The 27,519-nt window shown below is 39.4% G+C and overlaps 1 protein-coding gene and 1 long non-coding RNA gene across 4 annotated transcripts in view; one reads left to right on the top strand and one right to left on the bottom strand.

Annotated features, from left to right (window-relative positions):
- The window catches only part of MKLN1 (muskelin 1), a 377,738-nt gene that overhangs the window by 51,195 nt on the left and 299,024 nt on the right, over positions 1–27,519 (top strand). The window lies entirely within an intron of this gene.
- LOC139034441 (uncharacterized) lies at positions 7,645–14,811 on the bottom strand. Of its 2 annotated transcripts, none has more exons than XR_011486948.1 (3): positions 14,708–14,811; positions 9,076–9,291; positions 7,645–8,473 (listed from the first exon to the last, which is right to left on the bottom strand). It is a non-coding gene; the product is annotated as an uncharacterized lncRNA (long non-coding RNA). The 2 variants fall into 2 exon arrangements; XR_011486950.1 differs by having other exon boundaries at positions 9,081–9,291.

The following is a 27,519-nucleotide window of genomic DNA, read 5'->3' as shown; positions in this document are numbered from 1 at the left end:
GAGTTAGGTTTGTAAAAACATGGTCTTCATTTACTGTAAATTATCTTGTAACCAGAAGTGATGTTTGGGGAAGAAACTGACAATTACATTTAGTTTTTTCAGTTTTCACTTCCCTTCCTTTACAAACTTTAAAGACTTCTAATCCCCCATCTTCCCCTCACCATCACCACCCCACTCAGTCCATCCTTTTTTAGAGAGGCAGATGGCATTCTTAATAGACAAAACTGAGTTTCCCTGCCTGATGAAGGGAAAAACAAGTATGAGGGGACAAGAAGGGTCCATAAAGCTTTATTAATTACGTGGAAAGAAAGATTCCTGATTTCATATGTGGTTGCATTTTCCTCAAAACCCATTCTCTGGTTTTCTTAATCCTTCTTTATCTTTTAAAATTACTTTGTGGCCTTTCTTCCTATCACAAGGATAAGGGCAGCACAAGGTATCTGACCTCCATGTGTTGGGTACAGGCAGGAATGCAAGATGAGCCTGTGCCTTATAAGATTAGATAGACTCATACAAATTTTAGGAAGATAATTTTTAGAATTAAAAAAAAAAATCCTTGCAAAAAATCTTCAAGAACAAAAAGAGAATCTTCTCATCATGTTAATGTAGTTCTTAACACTGATTTTATCAATTTAATCCAGTAAATATGTACTACTATCTGCCAAGTTGAATTTTTAAATTGCATGTAGCCTTGATAGAATTGTGTTAATCAACAGGGTTACAGAAAGAGTACAGAATCTCAGCTTCTAGTACAATTCAAACAGAGGAAGTCTGTTCTCTGCCTTTCTCTCCTCTTGTTTCCATTTCTGTCTGTCTTTCCTCCCCAGTCTGCCTTCTTCCCTGAGAAACAGGCACCCTATATGTATCTTCATCTGGGAACGAATGCATTGTTTGAATTGTATCTAAGTCTGAAACTCCATAGTTGAAAAAAATTTCTTCCTGAGTCTGATGTTCTCTTACACATGGAAAGAAGATGGAGCTTCTGTGAATAACAACAGCTTAAGCAAAGGCTGAGAAAGGATGTTTATGAGTGCAGAGTTGGCGAGAAGGTCATTCTAAGTAGAAAAAATGAGAGCTGATTTCGTAATCACACAAAACCTTTTTTAAAGAGAGGAAGGAGTGGAGATTGGTGAAGAATTGATATGCTAAAATGATGCTGAGAGAAATTAGAGTTAGGAAATATTCTGGACTGAAAAATTAACTACCCTCAGTTTATGTATTTGTACATCAACATATTTGAGATGAAATGTAGAAAAATATGCAAAAACATAAATACCACTCTGCTGATGCTATTACAGGTCCTGCAAAGTAAAGGAACAAATACCCCATTCATTTCCAGTTGACATCAGATAGTTTATCAATGGTTTGTGACCTAAAATAAACTTATTATCTTCAGTTCAGTTTTGCTTCCCATCTCAGTTCAGGAATAAAACTTTGATGTTTCTTATTTATATAATATTTTCATTAAATTTAATTTTATTTAAAAATATATAAACATCCAACACAGTTTATAACAAAAACTGTATTTACTTCCATGAAATAATTATTACAATATACAAGTATATTTTTTGTTATATTTATAATAGTTTTCCTATGTTCATATATTACTGTACTTGCTCCTAAAAATTATCTTTTCTTGACCTATTTTAAACTATTATACATACTTCAATATTTTACTTTTATGATTAAAAAATGTAATATTTTGTGGGCATAAAAAAAGGGGGGGGCTTCCCTGGTGGCTTAGTTAGTTAAGAATCTGTCTGCAGGAGACTTATGTTCAATCCCTGGGTTGGGAAGATCCCTGGAGAAGGACATGGCAACCCACTCCAGTATTGTTGCCTGGAGAATCCATGGACTGAGGAGCCTGGCAGTACAGCCCCTGGGGTCACAAAGAGTCAGACATGACTGAGCAACTAACACTTTCACTTTCCCTTTTTCCCTTTTTCACTTTTTTTTTCAAAAAAAAGATTGATATGTGTTTCTTCTTTTTTGTATCCAGCAGCTAAATTTAGAGGTTCTGCCTTATATCACAAACAATCCTTATTGGTACAAAAGTTGATATGTTAGGGGCCATAGATACTTCTTGTCCTTTAAGCCTTATTTATGAAGTTTTTGTCAATTGTTTCCTAATGTCCCTCATATTAGCTTGCCAGCAATAAGCAAAAATAAAGCTGGGACTGTGTCAAAAAAATTCACTGGCCCACATTCATCCTTCTACAGCAGAGTTGACTCAATTGTGTTCCCCATTCAGCTACTGTGCCCGCCAACGGAAACAGCTAGTTGTTGTCTGAAATGAAGAATAATTGGAAACGTGGTGCCTGTTTCTTTTCCTGCAAGTAACAATTCATCCATTTAATATTCTTTTGGTGCTCTTGAATTCTGTGCTAGACAGTGTTGTGTTCGCAGTTCAGTTGAAGCCAAATGGAGAAATGTTAACCTTCTATCCTGCCCTGACCCTTCAATGGAAACTGACCAGTGACAGCCATCTGATGACCTGGCACCTGTACCTAGAGTTAGTTATAAGCAGCACTAGCAGCTTTATGTAGGTAAATTGACATCAAGCTGGAAAATGCTAGGCCAGAAGGGATAATAACAATTCTCAGTTCAGTTCAGTTGCTCAGTCATGTCCGACTCTTTGCAACCCCACGAATCACAGCACGCCAGGCCTCCCTGTCCATCACCAACTCCCAGAGTCTACCCAAACCCATGTCCATCGAGTCGGTGATGCCATCCAGCCATCTCATCCTCTGTTGTCCCCTTCTCCTCCTGCCCCCAATCCCTCCCAGCATCAGGGTCTTTTCCAGTGAGTCAACTCTTTGCATGAGGTGGCCAAAGTATTGGAGTTTCAGCTTCAACATCAGTCCTTCCAGTGAACACCCAGGACTGATCTCCTTTAGGATGGACTGGTTGGATCTCCTTGCAGTCCAAGGGACTCTCAAGAGTCTTCTCCAACACCACAGTTCAAAAGTGTCAATTCTTCGGTGCTCAGCTTTCTTCACCATCCAAAATAACAATTCTAGGAGATAACATTTCTAACTAGTATGAGCCTTGAGTGTGTTAGTCGCTCAATCGTGTCTGACTCTTTGTGACCCCATGGACTGTAGCCCGCCACCAGGCTCCTTATCTATAGATAAAGACAGAAAGCCCAGAAAGGTTAAGTAACTTGCCCAAGGTCACTCTGCCAGCAAGCCATAGAACAGACTGTCTGGTTTCATCACCTTTCTTCTGCACCCTAGCCACAATATGTTCTCATCTTTTATGGCCAAATACATGATTGATTTTGTAAGTGTTCCACCCACATATAAAAAGATTGCATATTCTCTTTTTGTAAGGTAAAAATTTATACTATATATCAACCACATATATATAGTCATATATACGTGCTTGTATACCAAACACAGATTTTATCATTATAGTCCTCCATATTCTCATTTGTTTTGACTTCATATTATATCGAATTTTGAAAGAGGTAACTACTACTAAGACAACTATAGTAGTAGTTGCCATCAACCTCTGCTTGTCTTTCTAGTAATTTTGATTTTTACAAAACTTTTGTGCTATTTTTTAGTTCTTCATATCTGACAACATATATGTGTGTGTGTGTGTGTGTATTTATGTTTATATCTGCACCACAGGAAATTGAGCTGACTGCATGTAAAATCATACCCAAATAATAGTGGCTTAAATAAATAGAAATGTATTTTTCTCAAACATGAAAAATACCTGATAGTGAAAGAAGTCCAGGACTGATAATGGGGCTCCTTGGTCATTTAGAATGCAAGCTCTCTGTGTCTTTCTGCTCTACCACCTTTAGTAAGTGGTGTTTATCTCCAAGTCCCCATTGCAAGACAGTTCCTGTAGCTTCAGCCATAATATACGTATTCCAATCAGGAAGAGGAAAAAAAAAAAGAAAAGAATAACTTCCAGGCTTAACCCACTAACCTTTGCTTACAATGTATTGTCCACCCTTAATTGTAAAAGAGGATGGAAAATAATCTGTTTGTATTGGAACACATTGCTGTGACAAATTAAAATGAGATTTGCTAGCAAGGGTGACAAGGAATGGGCCTAGGCATCTTGCACTCTCTGCCATAGTGCCTTTAATCATTCCATCCTCTTCTTCCTTTCTAATGTTTCTGGCCTTAAATTTGAGATTAATATTGCCATTCATGCTTTTGGGTTTCCCTGGTAGCTCAGATGGTAAAGAATCTGCATGCAATGCAGGAGACCGACATTTGACCCTTGGGTCAGGAAGATCCCCTGGAAAAGGGAATGGCTAACCCACTCCAGTGTTCTTGCCTGGAGAACTCCATGGACAAAGGAGCCTGGCAGGCTACAGTCTATGGGGTCACAAAGAGTCCGACATGACTGAACAATGAACACTTTCACTTTCATGCTTTTGTAATTGCCTGTTTATTTTCAAACTTCCTCACTTTATTTGAAGTTAATTTCTTATACATAGTTTAATTCTGTTTTCTGAGCCCAATCTGAAAGTTTTTTAAAAGGGAAATGCAACTCAAATTTTTAGTAGTCACTGATACATTTATTTTTATTCATTCTTTTTTATTTTTATTGCTTATTATACTTCATTGTTGTTTCCTCCCCAGCCCACCTTGTTTTCCTTAGGTTTACTGGCTTGATCCTTTTTTAAAAGCTTTTTCAGGGACATCTCTAGTGGTCCAGTGGTTAAGACTCTGTGCTTCCACTGCAGGGAGCACAGATTCGACTCCAGTTCAGGGAACTAACATCCTGCGTGCTGCTTGATGAAAAAGCTTCTCCCTCTTTGTTAAGTTCAAAATTTTCCTATGACTTGCTTACTTCTCTTATATAAATAAATGCATATTTCTGACTGAGTAACTGGTATCCCTGTATCTCAGAGATTCATCGTGAATATGATGAGGAAGAAATGTAATTTATTTCTTCCATAGTGAAGTAAGGTCATTGGCAGCAAACACTAATTAAGGAAGTTTGTTTTCCTCATTCCCTTCAATATCACCTGTAGACAGCAATGAACTCTCTTAAGCAGAGCTGGAGATGAGCCCAGTTTCGACTGAACACCATTCCTGTGCATAGCACTTTCCAGATTCCTATCAGAGTGTAACTATTGAAGCAAAAAAGAAAGCTGTTATCCTGGATTCTAAAAGTCCACATGGAATGAATTATGATAAGTATCCATCCTTACATCTCTCTGAGTCTCTCCTGGATGCAAAACAAGATACCATGGGTGACAAAGCAAACAGTGAGTGACATTGCAGTCCACTTTTTGGCTTGCTATCCTCTTTGTATTTGTTTAAAAAAGTTTTAAAACTTTTTTCTGTGGAAGGCTTGAGTTCTACAAAGTTTGTGGTAGTTCTATAAGAAACTTGCCTATGAAATTTAGATTACTTGGTGAAATTATTAAACCATTTTTGGATAACTTTTGTGTTTACATGAATATATTACTTCTGAAAGGAACCTTTTTTTCCCCTGATCTGGCTCCAAATTATACCTTCCCCTTCATACCACAGCAGTATACTTGTTCCCAAGAGCAATCAAGGATCCTAAAATCGAACGAATGGTACATATTACCATCTAGACAGAAATTTTGCTGTTTTTACCATGCTAAATCAAAGTTTTGTTAAAGCCATATAACTTCTACACAACTTCATCATTCTAATTTATGTCTTTAAAAAAATTATTATTATTTTAGGATTCCTGTGGGTATGATGTAGCTACAAATGGGCATATGGTTTGATAAATCCTAGAATAATAATTTTATACAGCAAATTATTTGTACTCTACAAAATTTTATTTATATATATAATCAAATAAATATACCTGTTAGGTATAAGAAGGCTCAGTCCCCAGTAGCTCAGCTGGTAAAGAATCTGCCTGCAATGCAGGAGACCCCAGTTCTATTCCTGGGTTGGGAAGATCCGCTGGAGAAGGGAAAGGCTACCCACTTCAGTATTCTTGGACTTCCCTGGTCGCTCAGCTGGTAAAGAATCCGCCTGCAATGCCAGAGACCTGGGTTCAGTTCCTGGGTTAGGATGATCCCCTGGAGAAGGGAACGGCTACCCACTCCAGTATTCTTGCCTGGAGAATTCCATGAGGACAACGGCACATCGGGTCGCAGGGGTTGCAAAGAGTCAGACATAGACTGAGCAGCTTTCACTTTCAGGTATAAGAAACTCTCCACCTTGAAACATTTGGGTTGCAATATTTGTCCCTGAGTCTCTCTGTCCCTTTATTATAGAATGGAGTGACCCCTTATTTTGCCACTCATTATATAGTAATGGAACAAAGAGACAAAGTTTCAGTTCTGTTATTGGAAGTGCTTCCTCCCTATCATCACTGTTTCCTACATTTTAGGCAAAGGGAGCAAGGCACAGTGTCATAGGAAGTGAATAATTAATAGATTAATATACTTAAAATCTACCACCTCTTCCTCTTCTTAAGTATTTTTCCTCTGGTATTGATTATGGATGAGGCTGGCCTCACTTCATCCCTGGGAAGTGAGAGAGACTTGAGAGAGAAAAATGCCTGAGGAAAATTAAAATTGTTTTAGGAAAATATACATAAATAAGTGTAATAACTATATATATGTAAAATAAATACACATGAATAAGCATTTATTATATTTGAACATTAAAATTTATTGGCATATAATGTGAGTTTAATGGTTACTAATGTTGAATGTGGCTTGCTGCGACTCATGGGGTTGCAAAGAGTCGGACACGACTGAGCGACTGAACTGAAATGAACTGAACTGAATGTTGAGTGAACACCAGAGTTACAGGATTGACCACATGTTGAAGCTGAATGTTGGGTTCATAAGAATGGAAGTTGGGTGCATTCTTACTCTTCTTTCTACCTTTGGGTATGTTTGAAACTTTCGATAATAAAAGGTTTTCAAAAGACAATAAATGAGATCTTAGGAAACTGTTCTAGATTGGTTTATTCTGCAAAAGAGTCCTCTTTTTGTGCCCCATTATAAGAGCATCTTAAATATTTTCATCAATGAAGTTCAAAGCTAGTTTGGATTCAGTATATCAATAAAATGCTTCAACCCTATATATAAGTCCTGCAGTTGACACTCTATAATTGAACCTGGAAAAAAATAGGCTCACATGAATTTCATGAATTAATTGAAGATAATAAAATTTTTAAATTTCAGTAAGAGATGACACTTATTACCAGGAACAAGGCATCAGTTCTCTAGTTATTTTTACTTTCATTTTATTTGAATCCACATATTAGATGGGGAGTCAGAAATCTATATAAGCTAATCCCTAGAACACACAACTTGCTTTATGTCTTAGTATCCCCATTTCATTCTCCAGTTAAATGAGAAGACACCCTGTAACTAAACTTTTTATCTTCCAGAATCATTTGAGAAATAACCATGTTTAGAAGATTTTTCTAATGTATCGTATAGAATTCTGTAGAATTCTATTACTACAGAGAGATTGTCTCCTCCGCTAAGAACAAATAGAAAATAAAGACTAGGAGAAGAAAATGGCAACCTACTCCAGTATTCTTGCCTGGAAAAGTCCATGGACAGAGGAGCCTGGCGGGCTGCAGTCCATGGGGTTACATGACTGAGCATGTGTGCATGAGGGTGGAGGGAGATGGGTTGATAGCAATAAAGTGGTAGAACTAAAAAAAAAAAAGAAAATAAAGACTAAATGGATGAATAATCCTAAAGATCTGTTTCATAGTGTCATCTCTTTGTGAAATTTCTCATACAAGGTGTCACATTTTTCATTTTCTTCTCATCTGGTTTGGACTTTGAGCAATGATCTACCGCTCCTATGTATCAAGTATATTCTGGAATATAGAAATATACATAATCCTTGCCTTGGGTACAATGTGAGTGATCTGATAAAGCGTAAGCAAGGCTCTGAAACCCTAGTGAGTTACAAATGCATCGATCTCTAGGAATCCTGTGTGATAGGTGGGACCATGACATGCTTTGTGACTTTTTTTGGTTGGTTTGCTTAAATTTCAATCAAATTTTAAGGTAACTATGCAGTGAAATGCTCTAAGGGACATTTCACACAGTTTCAGGAAGATGTGGAGTGGCTTTGCCACTCATGAAATTAAATCCTGAGAAATAACCCCTCCTAAAGGGACAGAATAGAAAGGGGAAGGGAAGACAATACCTTATCATTAAAAAATCAATCAGATACTTACTGAGTGCCTCTTCTGAAGATTTCTTACATTTCAGTAGCTAGCAAATCTTGGCTTTCAAAATTCACATATGTTATCTTATTTGATCCTCCCAACAAACTGGTAAGGTAAGTGGGGCAATCTTAGGACAAGGAAATTGCATCTCAGAAGGTTCTGTGCTTTCTGCAGCCCTTATTCCCAGTGGAAGGGTACAGGAACAGAGAAGCTACCCAGGTCTGCAGACACAGTCCTGGGGTCATTTTCCTTTGACCTTTGTCATTGCATTTTCCTTTGTCTTGCACTCCTCCATTCTATGCTGGTCCTGCAGAGGATTCAAAAGAAGTAAAGACATTATCCCTGCCTTCAGTGAGTTTATGACCTAGATTGGGAAATGGCAAGTTTTACATAATGAAATAAGCAGAAAACTAAGTGTTAAATTGTATGAAATGAGGTATAAATACAGTAATGTCCAGATTCTTTTAATTGGAAAAATAAGGTGCTATAAATTCTACCCAAACCCAGAAAAACATGTTTGTGGGTACCCAAGAACACTGGTGGCACAGTGGCAAATAATCCTGCCATTGCAGGAGATACAAAAGACAAGGGTTTGATCCCTGGGTTGGGAAGATCCCTTGGAGGAGGCAATGGCAACCCACTCCAGTATTCTTGCCTGGAAAATTCCATTGACAGATGAGCCTGGCAGGCTCCAGTCCATGGGGTTACAGAGTCAGACATGACTGAGCACACACACACACGCGTGCATACACACACGCATGCGTGCAAACACAACACACGCAGACGCACACACTGGTCAACTGGATGTTTCTCAAGTCTTCTGGTTTTTCCTGGAAAAGTCCCATAATTAATTCCTGACTGGGAAGAAAGCCTGTAGAGGAGAAATGGGTAGAGAATATCTTCTCATACCTTACCAAGTACTTGTGGGTACAGTCTTGCAGAGGTCTGCAGTGCCACATGGTTGCTTGTAAGAGCCAGTTCTTGAACTGTCGGATTCTTTCAGGCCTCTGTTGTGCCTTAGACTGGCAGCTTGTGAGAGCTAATCCTGGGACATCTTTGTAGGCCCTCTGCTCCATCAGTGGAGGCCACCAGAACATTGCTTCCTCGCCTCTTCGTATTACCTAACTGCAAGGGGAGTAAGGGGCAGAGTCCAGTATTTTGAAGAAACTTCTTGGAGACCAGAGAAGGGGCACCTTTGTTCTATACTCAGACGGACCAGGGACTCTAAGAATCTTCAGGGGCTCTGTGATCACTTTTATTTTCTTTTAAGAAAAAATTATTTGTTTCTTTGTTTTTGGCTGTGCTGGGCTTTTGTTGATGCGTGCGGGCTTTCCTCTGGTTTGTGACAAGCAGGGGCTACTCCTTGTTGCAGCACACAGGCTTAGTTTTCCTGAGGCGTGTGGGATCTTCCTGGAGCAGGGATTGAACCCATATTCCCTGCATTAGCAAGCAGATTCTTAAACACTGGGCCACCAGGGAAGCCTCCCACTTTTATTTTCTAGTGGCCTAATGTTCAAATCTAAAACTTTCCAAACCTATGTCTGCTTCAAAAGCAAAATTCTGTTGGAAATACCTGTTCTTTCTCTTTCAGCAGAGCAAGCCTGTTCTCAGAGTCGTCTGCAGGCCAGTTTGTGTCTGTGTCTTCCCCCACCGAGGGGTGTACTGCCTAGGAGGCCCCATGGGGACTTCCAGAGTCATCAGTGAGTGATTGGCAACAATCCTGTTAAAAAATGCACATGGCCAGCCAGGTTCACCAGCATGCTGGACATGTGTCTGTAGGCTTCTTCAAAATGCTAATTGACTTAAGTGTCAATTTGAGTGGGCCAGTGTAGATGGATCTGCTTTATAATCCTACTTGCCACCAGGAAAGTCAAAACAGTAGTCACATGCTGGCAGAGATGTACTGAGGTCATCCCTCAGGCATCAAGGCATGTCCACTTAAGAGGAGGGGAAGGCAGTGGGAGAAATCAGCTTGGAGTTCAGTCTCAACTAGAATGTTATGTAAGTAAATGTGAGGGTGCGCTTAAGAGACACCCATCCACAACTTCAATAACACTGGTCACTTACACTGATCACCTGAAGGCAAACGTGAACACAATTCTGACTCCTAGGTTAAAGCTTATAACTGCTACCACAGCGCCACCTGTATCATCAAAGATGTGTCCTTTGAATTACTTTTCCAGGAGTGGCAATGGATTTATGTTGAGTCACTCAAGCTTTCATTTCATCCAGTGACTGTGAACATGTACTCTGAAACCAGCTCTGTCAGGTACTAGCTGTGTGACCTTGGGCAAGTTACTTAAAAATTCTCCATGACTCCAATTCCCCATATATGAAATGGTGGTAATTACACTAGCCAACCCATAAGTCAATAAAAATTAAAGGAGTTTAGACATGTAAAGAGCTTAGAACATTGCCTGGCCCATATTAGGTACTGCATAAGTATTAGCGATTTTCATTCATTCATTCACCTAATATTAATTTATTATTATTTTTTTTTCCTAATATTAATTTAAAATCTCTGCTCTGGACACTGCTGGGTGTTGAGAAAAAAGAATTAAGACACAGTGTGCCTTCAGAGGGCTTCTACTCTATAGCATTTGGGGTTTTTTTTGTTTAGTCACTAAATTGTGTCTGATTCTTTTGTGACCCCATGGACTATAACCCGCCAGGCTCTTCTGTCCGTGGGATTTCCCAGGCAAGAATACTGGAGTAGGTTGCCATTTCCTTCTCCAACTCTATAGTATAAGCTTGTGTTTTATTTACCTTTTATGCCTAGCACAAGCATTGTGAGGTACTCAATATATGTTTTTGAACGCATGATTGGATTTGAGAAATAGGCAGGTTTACCACTAACTTCAATTAAATGACTATATTTAACAGTGTCTAGCACAGAGTGAGTCCTTGGTACTGTATAAGCATTGCTAACTATTTTAATGATTACTTTAGTAGACTCAATGCTGAGACTGACTGTGCAGACTAGCGGCTGAGGATGAGGCGGTGGAGGTGCACTCAGGGAAGTCTTCCAAGAGGCAGTATCATTGAGCTGAGTTTTGATCAGAGAGTGGGCGTCAGCCAGTAAGAGAAGAGGGCTAAGTGTGTTCCAGGCAGAAGGAACATTGTGTGCAGAGCTAGAGAGGCGTGAAATAGCACAATACATTCAGGGAGCTCCAAGTAGGCAAGTACAACTGGAGCCCCATCCTCGCTGTGACATACAGCCGTGCATTTGTTAAATGAGTATATGAGATTAAAGGCTGGGAAATGAAACAAAACAAATGAGACATTGCTTGTGTCACCCTGGCCTTTAGCATTAAGTAAATAACCAGTCATGGACTAAGTGGCTATGGAATTTTAAGTTGTTCAGTATTGTCCTTGCCCTGGTACAAACGCTTTTACTGTGTACAGCTTTGCTTTATAGTCAACCCCTTCTTGTCTTCTGAGAGAGGAAATAAAGTCACTTAATTTATTGTTTTTTCAAAGTAATTGAGGTAAACTACAATAAAGTTGATGGGATCATGGTATAGGTGAAGATGTTTTTGCATAGTAACATAGGTTGCCCTAGATCAGGAGTTAGCAAACTGTGGCCTGAGGGCCAAACGCTATCCACTGCCTGTTTTTATAATTAAGCCTTTTTGGAAAAGGGCCATGCCCATTTGTTGACATGTAGTCTAGAGCTGCCTTAGTGCTACAATGGCAGAGTTGAGTCGTTGTGACCGAGACTGTATGGCCTGCAAAGCCATTTATTTATTTACTTGCTGGCTCTTTACAGAAAATGTTTGTCAATCCTGCTCTAGAGTCCTCTTTTCTAATCTGATAAATAAAAACCACCTAAATATTTAAAACACAGGATTGATTTCGTTTTAGAACCAACACGGCAGATAATAGATTGTTGATTTTTAAAATTTGCTACCAAGGAGAGAGAAGATTGCAAATACATTAGCCATAAGGAGTACAATAAACATGAACCCTTTATGGCTAATAAATGAATGAACATAGATTCTGTGACTGGCCTTCCGATTTGACTCTAAGCTTCCTGGCAGTGAGGAAGAAAAAAAAAAGTGGAATTGGTTATCTGTATTGGTTACTTATTGCTTCATAACTTATGGCTTAAAAATGAGCGGCTTAAAATAGCCACCATTTCTTATTTCTCATGAGACTGTGAGTTAACTGAATGGGTTCTGTTAATCTAGTGTGGGCCTGGCTGATCTTGGTGGGCTTGTTCATGCATTTGTGATCAGCTGGTGTTAGCTCTGGACTGGCTGGTCTGGGATGGCCTCAGCTGGGAAGGGTCCTCTTTAGCTCTCAGGAGCTCTCACCTTCCCGCAGACTAACTGAGGCTTGTTCATGTAGCAGTGGCAGTTTCCAAGAAAGAAAGAAATTAGTACTGCACGTTTGAGCTTAGGCTAGGAACAGGCACATTATAACTGGCATTGTATGCCAGTAGTCAAAACAAGTCAGCCAACCCAGATTCAGGGAGTGGGGAAATAGTCTTAACTCTTGAAGGGAGGGGCTGCAAACTCACATTGCAAGGGCAGGTAAACAGTGGGGAGAGAATTGGGGCCATGACTGAAATCAAACAGCGTCTAAACCTGCATGTATCCCAACCATAAATTAAAAAACAAAGTCATCTCTGAGGTCTAAAGTGAAAAGGAGTATTCATCATATGTCTGTTCAGCCCCACCCACAGATATGAATCATCTTATCATTGTCTTTTACTAAGAGGACCAATATCTTCTTGCTAATGACAAATGCAGAGGAGTGGACAGAAGCCTGTCAGGAATGTGGCATGTACTATATGAGACCTACCTATACCCATATACCCATATACCCATATATCGCTCAGTCGTGTCCAACTCTTTGCGACCCCGTGGACTGTAGCCCACCAGACTCCTCCATCCATGGGATTCTCCAGGCAAGAATACTGGAGTGGGTTGCCATTTCCTCCTCCAGGGGATCTTCCCAACCCAGGGATCGAACTCAGGTCTCCCGCATTGCAGGCAGACACTTTAACCTCTGAGCCACCAGGGAAGCCCATAGGCCTATATTAAAATACCATCTTGAGGAATTTCACCAAGGAGTCAGATGGGTTTAATAAAGGGATGCTTCCCTGGTGGCTTAGACGGTAAAGAATCCGCCTGCAATGAGGGAGACCTGGGTTCCATCCTTGGGTTGGGAAGATCCCCTGGAGGAGGGCATGGCAACCCACTCCAGTATCTTTGCCTGGAAAATCCCCATGGACAGGAGATCTAGCGGGCTACAGTCCATGAGGTCATAAAAAGTCAGATACGACTGAGCGACTTTTACTCGCTCACTTAATAAGGTGATAGGGAAAATTGTTATCACAGAAGTAACCAATGGCTAAATCAAATGTTAGTTTTTGAGGCTACAGACCTACAATACTCTTGCCAACCATTCTTACTTCCCTCCACTTCCATTATCAGGTAGTATTAAAATTGGTCACTGTCAAAGGCAACATTGCTATCTAAGGACATGGATGTGACTGAAAAAGTGGAATAAATAGTCTTTTAAAAAGTCACTATCCATGTGTTGATTTTTTTAAAAAGTATTGCTAGAATATCTTATTACCAAACTTGCCTTAGTAAATAATGTTAAATATAAATAGCAACAATAATGTCAGGAATCCTCTTTAACTCTTCTTTTCCTGGTACCATGTGTTGTTCCTTAGTCTATTTACCCTTAGTCTATTTAGAATCTACTCATAATACCCCAAAACTCTGGGGAGGGTGGAGGAAAAGCATTAAAAACAAAAACAAAACCCCCAAACCCTTTCAGACAAAGCCACACAACCTGGGTTTGGGAATATTCTGTCTGGCCTAGAGCCAGTCAGGGTGTTTGGGCTTGTTCACAAGAAGCTGGCGTCGTTACATGGTGGCCTGCCACCACCAGACTTCTGTTGTAGCGGCAGCAGTGCACGGGGAGGAACATGACAGAATTTCGGGAACTATTAGATGCCTGTTGGCTCAGGTATCAGGAGCAGCTGTGAAGGGAAATCTATTTCAACTTAGATCCAGTGAAAAAGTACTGAGCCGTTGACATTATCGAAGTGGTGGGGATGAAACTTTGAGCATACTTGAAGATGAGCAATCTCTAGGAGGGTCTGAGAGAGGTAAGTCTGTCTCAAGAAGGACAAATGAAGCTTTCAAAATTTGGTGTGCAGAAAATCAGAAGTTAACCTTGGGCAGGTCACAGAAAGGTTAAGTCTTATACAAAATATCTGGCGGGGTACTTAAAAGAGTAGACCTCAACAAATGTTGGTGCCTCTCACTCTCTCTGTCTCCCATCCAACTTAGAGATTTCTTAAAAAACTAAAGACCTGCCAGCCAGCTGCCATAGGAAAGATGTCAAACAGGATAAGCTGCTGATAGGTTGATTGTTGATTAACAATCAACAAAATTCACACTCAGGTGGATGGAGCAGGGCATGTCACCTTTCCTACCCCTCTCCTCATCCCAGCCAGGAGGCAGCACAAAAACACCCCTTCCTTCCTGCAGAGGAAGTGTGTGTGTTCTCTCAGACCTACCTTGGCATTCCTTGATGTCTTAGAGAAGCAGATGACCCCGGCTGAGCAAGACAGTCAGCAGAACAGCAGCCCTTGATGCTGCTTGGAAATTTCCATTCTTTGCTTGCAGCTCTGAAAAAAAAAAAAAAAAATCTAAAGAGCCCAGTAGCTGGGAAATTTCCACAATGGAAAATTTTAACATATTCTTTAGCTCTAAACTATGCAGGTTTATAGAGACAATTTTTTTTTCTTTTGGTAATTTCCTTCTTTAACAATAATTTATGAACATGGTAACACTACAGCTGTGGGAACAGGGAGGGCAAGATGACTTGGAGAGGAATGGGTATGGTTTTGCTAGTGGGAGGCTGTGCTTTGTCACGTTTGACTACCTGACCATAGAAATGCAGATTGCTATCAGTGCAATAACCAGTGGGACCCACTGGTTGGGAATTCATCCAAATAGAGATAGTTTGCTCAGGAGCACTGCAGAGAAATCTGTTTGAGACCAAAAGTGGAAAGTGAATGGATATAACTGGAAGATGAGTGGAGATGGTGGGTCCTGTTGCTGAAAAGAGCAATCTCAGGCAGATCTCTTTGACCACTGCTTCTTGAACCTAAATGTGCATATGAACCACCTAGAAATCTCGTTAAGTTGTAGATTCTGATGCAGTAGATCTGGGATGGGGCCTGGGACTCTGGTTTAAATGGTTCCAAGGTGATGCTGTGGCTATCCTTCAGTGATGCCCTTCTAAGGACTATTCTGTGAATGGCCAGACCAGAGAAAACATGTCATCATTGTGAGGCCAGCTGGCCTCCCATAGCAAAACACAGTCAAAGGACAGCTGGAAGTGAGCTCCCTTGGGGTTATTCTCTCAGATTACAGAGCTATGGTCTAAGAGAAGAACTGAATGTCTTCTGGAAAAGATGCTCCATGCAACTCTGGATACAGTGGATCTTTTGAAATGTGGGGATGCAAGCAGTTATCAGAAACCCACCTAATCTAGCAGGTTCAAATTGATGGCTTCTAGAACTCAATGCCTGTTCAGAGAGATCCCTCTAAGAAACTGGCAAAGATTCCTAAACTGGTTTGGTCTTCTGATTCTATAGCGTTATGTCATATGGAGTGAAGCATAAATGAACTAACTCCAATTATTGAGGAAATACTGTTGGCCAGAAGGGTATAACGGGCAAAAGGAATTTATAAAATAAACTACATCCATCCCAGCCAGAGTAATTGTCTCACTTTTGATTGAAATAAATTGTGAATCAGAGAATTTTCCATTTTCTTAGTAGCCATCTTACCTTTATTCTACCTATTTTCCAGAAAGAGCCAGTGAGAGACTGAGAGAGAGAGAGATCAATCTGGCATCTTTATTCCAGGGTGTTACCTCTAGTTGAGTTGTAATATGTCTGCTGTGTGTATCTTTAAAGTGACATTTGTCCTATTTTTCACTTTCCATTCAATTGAGTTTTGGATGGGTTATTACTACTTAAATTTTCAAATTAAAGTACACAGGAGCATATAGGAAAAAAGGAGGAGGGAGACTACCATCATGAAAATGTAGTGTTGAAATCAGAGTGTAACAGGCATGAAATGAATCTGATAATTAAAAGTATTAAAATATATATTAAAAAATACCTATGCTAGTATCCCATCATTACATAATATTTACATATTCTAAATGGCTTATCGGATTATTTAGGGATTTGGACTTCTAGAATTTCTAGATTTTTTTAAATCTTCACTGTGTGGTTAAGGTATGATGATTCAGCATTGAAACAGACTTCCTAATTACTTAGGTAAAAGAGATCAGTTTGGGTTTTTCTTACTATAGGTCTCAGTGAGCAATTATTCACTTAAGAGCCATCTGACAACATACAGCCAATCAAATTAAATTTGTTTGATCCACTTAAAGTCATATCTGCTTAACAATAAACAATAATTATAAAAAAAAATTAACATTATGGAGTCCTTACACCAAGTGAGGCATCTGATTCTTACAAAGTTATAAGTTGGGTGCCATTATTATATAGATGAGAAACTGGGATTTAGAGAGCTTAAATGCATTGCTTGGGATCCGTATATTATGGCCAAACAGGAATAACCATTGCTGGCCAACCGCACTTACTCTAGTGCTTTTTCCAAATGCCACAGCCACATCTCAGATTCATTTCCCTTATCACAGACAGATGGATAGATACTCCTTCTCAAGTTTAACAACTTCACAGAGCTTGATTCAAATACTGAATGTGTTGTTAGTTGCTTACAGCTGCTATTTCTCTAGCAGTGCAGTAAGTCCAGGCAAACTCTTTTGAAGAGCTCATTAAAACTGCTAAAATAAAGTCTTAGAAGCAGGTGCATTCATTAGCTGAAATGCAGACGATTATGTTAATATCGCATTCAGGTGACAAATTTAAAGCCATCAAAATCATGGAGGATAAAAGGACTTTTAAAGCTAAAGTTTACTTCTTTCTTTGTAGGGCTCTTTGCTCTATTAAACATGTGACTGCCTTTGCAGCTGTCAACATGGGGACCTCCAATGTTACCTCACAAAAATAAAGCCAATTTTTGCAGTATCATATTTCCTTTACAATTTCTTGGGTCTCTATTCAGGAAAAGAAAGGTAAGGCATTGCCTACAACCCTACTGCTAGTTTCTAAATAGGAAATCTGGCACTTGATTTACAATCTATTGTCAGATTGAGCCCAAGGGTAGAGGAGATGTGATCAAGTAGATGTTTAAACTATGTGGACAATAAGTTCAGTTTAGGATCAGATGGACCAAGAGCTCTTGCACTTTACCTTTTCTTTTTTCTCTTAAAGAAATATTGAGCATGAAATATGTATATAACCATATATCTGTATTTAGTAGGCTATACATCAGAATGTGAATAGTTACACCAGGATGATCTTGATTTTTTTTGTTTGTTTTGTATTTCTTGTATCGTCTACAGTGAATACATATTACTCTGTAAATTAAAAAATTATTAGAAATTATTACAGAGCAATTAGCCTCTCCACATTCAGCTGCTTTACCTATAAACCTGGGTTCAGTTTAGTTCAGTTGCTCAGTTGTGTCCGACTCTTTGCGACCCCATGAATTGCAGCACGCCAGGCCTCCCTGTCCATCACCAACTCCCGGAGTTTACTCAAATTCATGTCCTTGAGTCAGTGATGCCATCCAGCCATCTCATCTTCTGTTGTCCCCCTATCCTCCTGCCCCCAATCCCTCCCAGCAACAGGGTCTTTTCCAATGAGTCAACTCTTTGCATGAGGTGGCCAAAGTACTGGAGTTTCAGCTTCAGCATCAGTCCTTCCAATGAACATCCCGGACTGATCTCCTTTAGGATGGACTGATTGGATCTCCTTGCAGTCCAAGGGACTCTGAAGAGTCTTCTCCAACACCACATTCAGAAGCATCAATTTTTCAGTGCTCAGCTTTCTTCACCATCCAACTCTCACATCCATACATGACCACTGGAAAAACCATAGCCTTGACTAGACGGACCGTTGTTGGCAAAGTAATGTCTCTGCTTTTTAATATGCTGTCTAAGTTGGTCATAACTTTCCTTCCAAAGAGCAAGCGTCTTTTAATTTCATGGCTGCAATCACCATCTGCAGTGATTTTGGAGCCCAAAAAAAGAAAGTCTGACACTGTTTCCACTGTTTCCCCATCTATTTGCCATGAAGTGGTGGGACCAGATGCCATGATCTTAGTTTTCTGAATGTTGAGCTTTAAGCCAACTTTTTCACTCTCCTCTTTCACTTTCATCAAAAGTCTTTGTAGTTCCTCTTCACTTAAACCTGGGTTACTTACCTATAAAACTGCCTAATACATGGGAACCAGATGAGATGTTATCCCAATCCCCTTTCTTTTCAAATCTAGGATGTCGGTGGAAACATTGATTCCTCTTTTCAGAAGAAAATATAAGAAAAAGAGAAATAGTATCCAGTCGCTTATAAGACAATTATAAACATGCTTAGATATTTTTATATCACTCTTCAAAACCTCCATCAAGTGGGGATTCATCAAAGTGAATGCATCTGCCACTTGCAAAGGGAAAACTTTGGCAACATTTTTAGGCCAAACTTATCCAAATTTTTTTTAGTTATATGTTCTGGGAAGTCTTTGTAAGCTAAAACTTGACACAGTCTTTTTTTCCCCATATGGTATGCTATAGTGACTGTATTACTGATTGCAAAATATAAATAATAAAACTGCTACAGGGCTGAGCCCATACAGTCATAGGGCATGTTTACATATTGTGTTTGTGTGTGTATGTGTGTGTGTCTAAAGAGATAAATTAACAAGCTGAAAGACTACTTGTACACCGTAACAGTCCTGTTTTTGCCTTCCTTTGTCTTCGACTTTTCTTCTTCTACTTCACCCTTTATATTATTGCTTTCTTTTTTCCTACACAATTTAAAAGACCACTGACCTCATTTTAAATGAAAAGCAATATAGAAAGCAGGAAATATCTCCTTGGGATGGGGCTGGATAAGCAAATACTTCTATATACATGTAAACATTCTGAACACCTGTACAGATAGCTGAATCTCTGCTCCAAACTGTCCTAAGTCTCATTAGTTGGGACTTTGACTGCTGGACAGCTCCAAGTTTCCTATGAATTTTTTCCCACCCATTCCATCTCCTGTTTAATTTTCAGAGCTGCCACCTTCACAGAAGCTGCTGGTTCAAGACAAACTGAGGAGGGTGACCAGAAGACACTCCTATCTTTTCAATATGGCACATCACCACCCTATGTTTAGAGGGTGAACTTCAGAGCACAGAATTTAAAGATGAAAGGAACGTAAGAGGATACATGAGTCAAGTTTTCTATATGTGTCTCCCTTGTAGATCATACCTGATAGTCATCCAGACTGACCTGAGAATTTTCCAATGACAAAAATATCCTACCTTTTTCATTTTTATGCTGATAGATGAGTATTTAGAGCACAAAAAGTGTTCAATCACAAGGCCAAAAAGGAAAAAAAATTCCTAATCCTGCCACCCTTTAAAATATCAACTATTTTTAACTTTTATTACTATGTTACTGATCCAGGACCCCCCAGTCTCAAGTAAATACAACCATTTAGGGTCCATGAGGAATGTAAAGGAGCTGAACCATTGGGCTTAAAGACATTTCGGAGATTTTATTTGTCCATGGTACCAATCATACCATGAGAGTCAGATCTTGCAAAGAAAAGTTGTGTATAGAATTTAGAACCCTCAGTAGCACAGTGTTTTCTGAATCTCTTCCTAATCATGCCCTTTTGTCACTCTGACACCCGTACAATAAAAGAAAATTTCTGAGATTATCTTATTGAGGGATCTTTCCAACATTTACACATACTATCTAACAATGTGTTCCCAAGTTGCCTGAATTGTACCACGTGATGGGATTCTTTTCAAAGGAAACTGGAGAGTTCAGCAGTATTCTGAAACAACTAGGTGTGGCAACACAAAGAACAAAAATAATGAAAGAAAACCCTTCAAAGATAGTGTGCCCCCTGGAAACAGACAGTCTGCCTTTTCACTTTGGGCATATGGGAGATTCTTTTAAGCTGAGTTGTAAGGGTGAAAGGGCTGTTGAGTTTTGGCGAAGCAAATTTAGAAAATCAGTTAGCTAATAGAGAGGGTAGAAGACTGTGAACTATAATTTTGGCTAAGTGAATAGAATAGGTTTCTTTAATGATAATTATTTTTAATGAATTTTTGTAAAGAGAAACTATTGAAAAAATTCAAACAACATACACACACACAAAAATACAAGAAAGAAAGCAAAAACCATCCCACATCCCACCACCTAAAAATAACTGTCATAGATGTTACAGGAATGTTATTTCAGAGATGGGATAAGAGATATCTTAGAATTTTAAAAAGCAGTTTGCACTCAGGCAGCTAAACAGTCTTTGGATGATGGTCTAAAGAGACTCTAGGTCTGATTTTTGAAAATGTCTAGTTCTTCCGAAAAGTGATGAAAGGAAGTGAAGAGCAGAAGAATGATCAGTCCATAAGCAATTGTAAGAGTATGAGTTCAATAGAAATAGGCAAATATGTTTATTTATTCTAGTTATCCGTGATTGACTCTCAATCTGGCTGCATCTGAAACATATTACAACAAGATATGTTTCCAACATGCTTTCAGTTTATGAGTCAACATTATGCTGACTCTCATAACCATGTAAAATAATCAGTTGATACTAAGCTGGTACATATTAATTTGGTCATTCCAGTTGTTTATGGTAAAGTATCCTTTTTGCTTAATTAGACAGCTATTTTGATTGTCCAGTGCTGATAGTTTACCAGCAATTAAATGAGCATCACCTTTGGAGTAGGAAATGATGCTGTTGTTATTCAGTTGCTCAGTCATGTCCACTTCTTTGTGACCCCATGGACTGCAGCACACCAGGCTCCTCTGTCCTTCACTATCTCCTGGAGTTTGCTCAAACTCATGTTCATTGAGTCAGAGATATTATCTAACCATGTCATCCTCTGCCACATCCTTCTCCTTTTGCCTTCAATCTTTCCCAGCATTAGAGTCTTTTCCAATGAGTTAGCTCTTCACATCAGGAGGCAAAGTATTAGAACTTCAGCTTCATCATCAGTCCTTCCAATGAGTATTCAGGTTGATTTCCTTTAGGATTCACTGGTTTAGTCTCCTTGCAGTCAAAGGGCCTCTCAAGAGTCTTCTCCAGTACCACAGTTTAAAAGCATCAATTCTTTGGCATTCAGTCTTCTTTATGGTCCAACTCTCATGTCTGTTCATGACTACTGGAAAAACCAGAGCTTTGACTATACGGGCCTTTGTCAGCAAAGTGATGTCTCTGCTTTTTACTATGCTGTCTAGGTTTGTCATAGCTTTTCTTTCAAGGAGCAAGTGTGTTTTAATTTCACGGCTGTAGTCACCATCTGCAGTGATTTTGGAGCCCAAGAAAATAAAATCTGTCACTGCTTCCACTTTTTACCCTTCTAATCACCATGAAGTGATGGGACTGGATGCCATGATCATAGTTTTTTGAATGCTGTGTTTGAAGCCAGCTTTTTCACTCTCCTCTATCACCCTCATCAAGAGGTTCTTTAGTTCCTCTTCACTTTCTGCCATTGGAGTGATATCATCTGCATATCTGAGGTTGTTGATATTTCTCCAGGCAATCTTAATAGGAAATGATAGGCAAATCTAAACTCTTGCCTAGCACTTCTATTTGTTTATCATCTGATGCCTACATTCTCACTTTACTTCCCCTTGTAGCAAAAACTCTAGCAAAACCATCTTCCTGTGGTTCGTTGAATACACAATTTGGTGCCACTGCATATTTTCATTATCTTGGCAATATATTTAATTCCCAGGAGAACAGCTTCCCAGGGGTAGGGAGTGGCAGGGAAGGAAAGGCAGATGCACAGCACCTTGGTCTTCCAGGTGAACGACCAGTCATTTTGCCCTTGCTTTAGGCCAGAAAGGCTGTAGCAGAAGCTTAATACAGCAGATGCCAGTATATATAGAAATTACATTATTCCCGGTACAAGAGATTCTGCCCACTCTTCTGGTTAAGTTCATGCTTATCAGTAAAGGCAAATATACATTGTTGTTGTTCAGTTGCTAAGTCCTGTCTGACTCTTTTTAATCCAATGGACTGCAGCATGCCAGGCTTCCCTGTCCTTCACCATCTCCTGGAGTTTGCTCAAATTCAGGTCCATTGAGTTAGTGATGCCATCCAACCATCTCATCCTCTGTCATCCTCTTTGCCCCCTGCCTTTAATCTTTCCCAACATCAGGGTCTTTTCCAGTGAGTTGGCTCTTCGCATCAGGCATCCAAAAGATTGGAGCTTAAGCTTCAGCATCAGTCCTTCCAATGAATATTCAGGGTTGGTTTCCTTCAGGATTGACTGGTTTGATCTCCTTGCTGTCCAACGGACTCTCGTGAGTCTTCTCCAGCACCACGATTTGAAAGCACCAGTTCTTCAGTGCTCAGCTGTCTTTATAATCCAACTCTCATATCCATACATGACTACTGGAAAAACCATAGCTTTAACTATACGGACCTTCGTCAGCAAAGTGATGTCTCCTTTTTCATACACTGTCATATGCCCTGTTCAATCCAAATCTGCCACTTCAGTATTCACCTGAGAATAGTATTCTTTGTTTTAAATTGAAATGTAGTTGATCAACAGTAATACATTAGTTTCAGATGTATAACATAGGGTTCAACATTTATAAACATTACGAACTGATCACCACAATGTCTAGTTAACCATCTGTCACCATTCAAAGTTATTACAATATTATTGACTATATTCCCTATTCTGTATCCCCATGATTCAGTTGTTTTTTTAACTGGAAGTTTTTACCTCTTAATCCCCTTCACCTTCACCCAAATCCCAACCTGCCTGCCTTCTAACAACTAACAGTTTGTTCTCTGTATCTACGAGTCTGTTTCTATTTTGTTTTGTTTGTTCATTTATTTTGTTTTTTAGATTCCACATATAAGTGAAATCAAATAGTATTTGTCTTTTTCATTTCACTTAGTGAAATACTCTCTAGGTCTATTCAAGTTGTTGCAAATGGCAAGATTTCATTCTTGTTTTTATAGTTGGATAATAATAGTCATGTATTATCGAGTTGATGCTCTTATCAATTGATATTCTTGAGAGTATATTATCAACTGATACTCCTGAGAGCCCCTTGGACTGCAAGGAGTTCAGACCTGTCAATCCTAAAGCAAATAAATCCTGAGCATTCTTTGGAAAGACTGATGATGATGCTGATGCTGAAGCTCCACCTGATTCGAACAGCTGACTCATTAGAAAAGACCCTGATGCTGGGAAAGATTGAAGGCTGGAGGAGAAGGGGACGACAGAAGACAAGATGTTTGTAGGCATCACTGACTCAATGGACATGAGTTTGAGCAAGCTCCAGGAAATGGTGAAGGACAGGGAAGCCTGGCATGCTGCAGTCCATGGGGTCGCAAAGAAGCAGACATGACTGACTGAAAAACAACAAAAATCGAGTCACAGTGCTCTGGCTCTCCTAGATGTAAGCCTGCTGGTTTTTAAAGCTGGATGTTAGGGGTGCTCATCTTTCTGGTGCAGGTCCCCCTGGCTGGGGAGTCTACCTGAGGTCTGGCTCTCTCCCTCCACAGGGAGAAAGCTCTGTGACTACGATATCCCTCCTGATAGTGGGTAACTCATGGGGGGAGTGGGTTCTGATTAGACTGTGTCTCTGTCCCTCCTACCCATCTCAATGGGCCTTTCCCTTATGTCTTCAGTTGTAGAAAATCTGTTCTGCTAATTTTTGAGTCATTTTCAGAGACAGTTGGTCTTTGTGTAGTTGCAGTTTTGGTGTGTCTGAGGGAGGAGGTGAGCCGAATATCCTCCTACTCTGCCATCTTGATCTAGAACCCTTCTAAGAATACTATTCTTGCTTAGCCAAGGCTGCTTCCCCTATGGGAAGAATAAAGAAGACATCTTTTTCTTTGTAAGTAAAACTATTCAATAATGGGGGAGGAGGACTTTGTCACATCAAGGTCCGTTTTTACTGGTTATGTTTCTTTTTCTGAGCATACTAAATATTTCCCTGAGTCAAGGTTTATTCTTTTGATTTTCTAATCTTTGACTTTTTAAAATGTGTCACTCTTCATTTATTTATTTATTGGTGAATGTATCCCATAAGATTCTTTCTCTTGCTGAGATGAAGTAATTATTATTTAATTATTTCTTTATGAAAAGGAAAGAGTGAAATTCTCCTTCCCCTACTCTTAAACATACCTCATTAAACTTACGTTTGGGCAAAGACTTGGCTGGAAATTGTTAAATTTGAAGGAAATTTTCTTTTTTTTTTTATGTTGCAAAAAACAGGGACATTGTGATCTCCATTATGTGTGTTAAATTCAGAGAACATTGATACTGATTATCCACAAGGTAGATTATCCCAGTTATTTTTATTTAAAATTTTTATGCTAGCATTCCCCTCCTACTTATATTTGACTAATGCTAATACAAAATTAGATGCCATTTTCTGACTTACTCACCAACTTACACTGAGAAAATGCAGGTCAAATAGATGAAAGAGGAAAACCAATATATTTCCTTGGTAACCTGCATATCACAATTAAACGTAATTGCTTAATCAGAAATACAGATATGTTCACCTAATAATAGCTCTGTTTATCTCATAAACTAGAATATAAGACCACCTGATTCATTTTCCAGAAAAAAAAAAGTGTCAATGGTTTTAGCAAATTAGTTTTTCACTGACATGTTCTAATTTAAAGATACCATTTCATTTTAATTGAGAGTGGAACTTCACCATTTTTTTTTACTATTGATACTTGTGAAAATCAAGCAGCAGGCTCCAAGTCCATTCCTATGTCACTTGTTTTTATTTTTATTGTATATAAAGAGTAGGAGCCACATTCTACGTAAAGGCTGCTATTGCTAAGTCGCTTCAGTCGTGTCCGACTCTGTGCGACCCCATAGACAGCAGCCCACCGGGCTCCTCTGTCCCTGGGATTCTCCAGGCAAGAATACTGGAGTGGGTTGCCATTTCCTTCTCCGAACTATGTAAAGGAATTAAGGCCATATTTCGAAACACTTCTTCCTCCTTCCCTAGATTAATTAAGTAGCCACCTCAATGTTTGAAACTTCATTAATATTAGCTGATTAGGCACGTTAGAAACAATCAATTTGAATTAGTGAAAACTTCGAATGCATATAAAAATACATACTTTTATCCCTTTATGGTATGATATGCCACTCATACAAAGTATTTCCAAGAAGAAAAGCTACTGTTAGGACTGTTTTAAGGAGAAGACTTTTCAGAATTGTGCACTTTAAGCTTTTTAAGCAAATGGATGTTGCTAGGTTATCTGAATATGTTGAGTTCACATTCACTGAGCAGTTACTATATGTTCGGCATCATGCTAGAAAAAATTTGTCTTCTTTAGTCAACAATTCACTCTATTATTCATTTTGCCTAGTGACACTTTATCTCATGCTTTAATCACCACCTGTCTGAATTTACTCATTCATTCAAAAGACATTGAACAGTTATAATGGGTTAGGCACAGGCAGAAATTCAAAATGACTGGGGTCATAGGGTGAAAGTTATTTACCATGTGGACCAACACTAACAATCATCAATCAATCAATCAATCAGCCCTTTGTTGTAAGTAATTCAGCTGGTTGAAATTTTCTCAAGCTTGGCACTGTTAGCATTTTGGATCAGATGATTCTTGTTATGCAGGGTTGTCCTGTGCACTGTAGGATGTTTAGCATTATGCTTTGCCTCTTTCCATTAGATGCCGGTAGCACCCCCACTTCTAGTTCTGGTCATCAAAAACCTCTCCAGACATTGCCGGATGTCCCAGGGGTGAGGTGAGGGTGGCGGGGCAGCAACATCATGCCTGGCTGAGAACCACGGAGCTAGTATGTACTTTATACCTTCTTTACTGGATTATTAAGACCTTGAGGGCAGAGTCTCAGTCTGATTCATCACTCTACTGCCCTCTCCCCACCAACTAAATTTAGCTTCTGGCACAGAAATGTGCTTCTTGATGAATGTTCTGAAAAGAACAAAATATCTCTGGAGTACCTATGCTGTCGTCAGCTCTGCACAAAGCACTTCAGTAAACCCAGAAGATGAATAGGTAGCCAGGGTAAGTCATCTAACGAATTTTTATTATTTGAATAATCACTCCCTATTCACATCGTGTATACCCACTTTGGTGCCAAAAGCCTACATTTGTGTAGGGCTTTAATGTGTATGAAGCATATTTTACATAATGGTATTTGATCCAGATACAAAGATAATCACCTCTGTTTATAATTTAAGCTCCCAAGTCGCAGAGCCATAGTCTCAGGCAGGAGTGGGAGGTATTTTGATTTCAGTGGCACTGCTTTGTTATTAAAACAAAACAAAACAAAACCCCCAAAATACTCAATTTAAGATTGGTTTAATAATGTTAAATCTAAAGTTCAGGATTTTTTTTTTTTTTTTTTTTTTTTGCTATGTTAGAAGTAGAACATCTCAAAGGCTCTCCTGTATCTAAGTGATTCTGGTTTATTTAGATTCCTGGAAATTGCCAGAGGACTTTAAGGGAGGAGAGAAAAAAAAAGTGAGGAAATTTTCCCTGTGGGCAATTGGGGAAAACAAAAATATTTTTGTGCTGTGGAGACTTCTCAAGAAAGAAGGATTGGCCAGCAGCGGCATCTGCACAAGGGGAATTTCCACATTTGGGAAAACATGGTCATAATTAATAACTTAGGAAAGCCAAGAAAATGGACCATGTTGCAAAAATATGATCTTCAATGGCCAAGTCATTGTCAACTGATTGGGCCAGAGAACTAGATTGTTTTAGAAAAAGATTTTTATTTGCGGATATTTGCCTGCAGGTCTTTCCGTCTGTGGCTCTAATTAGTACCTTGCCTTTGCCTGGGGAATCCGCTTCCCCCAGCCAGACCCACTCTCTCTGTCCCTCCCTGACTTAAGGTAGTGTTTGCATTAGACCTCAGGCCTGGACACTGTCCTGTAGTCTTTTGCTTTGAACATGATGCTTTGGACTAGCCAGCAGGGCTTTTAGCATCCATTAGAATAGAGATGATTATCCAGGATTCTTGGACAAGTGCGGAAAGATAAGATGGTATGATCCTAATGCAGCCATCATTTATTGAGAACTCCATGTTCTAGGCCAGGTGCTAAGAACACTGAAAAACTATCCTGACCTGCTGCTGCTAAGTCACTTCAGATGTGTCTGACTCTGTGCAACCCCATAGACGGCAGCCCACCAGGCTCCCCCATCCCTGGGACTCTCCAGGCAAGAACACTGGAGTGGGT

This window comes from Odocoileus virginianus, chromosome 1 (assembly GCF_023699985.2).
Source record: "Odocoileus virginianus isolate 20LAN1187 ecotype Illinois chromosome 1, Ovbor_1.2, whole genome shotgun sequence".
NCBI lineage: Eukaryota > Metazoa > Chordata > Mammalia > Artiodactyla > Cervidae > Odocoileus > Odocoileus virginianus.
The sequence above is the reverse complement of the archived record's forward strand: the minus strand, read 5'-3'. Positions and strand labels throughout refer to the sequence as shown.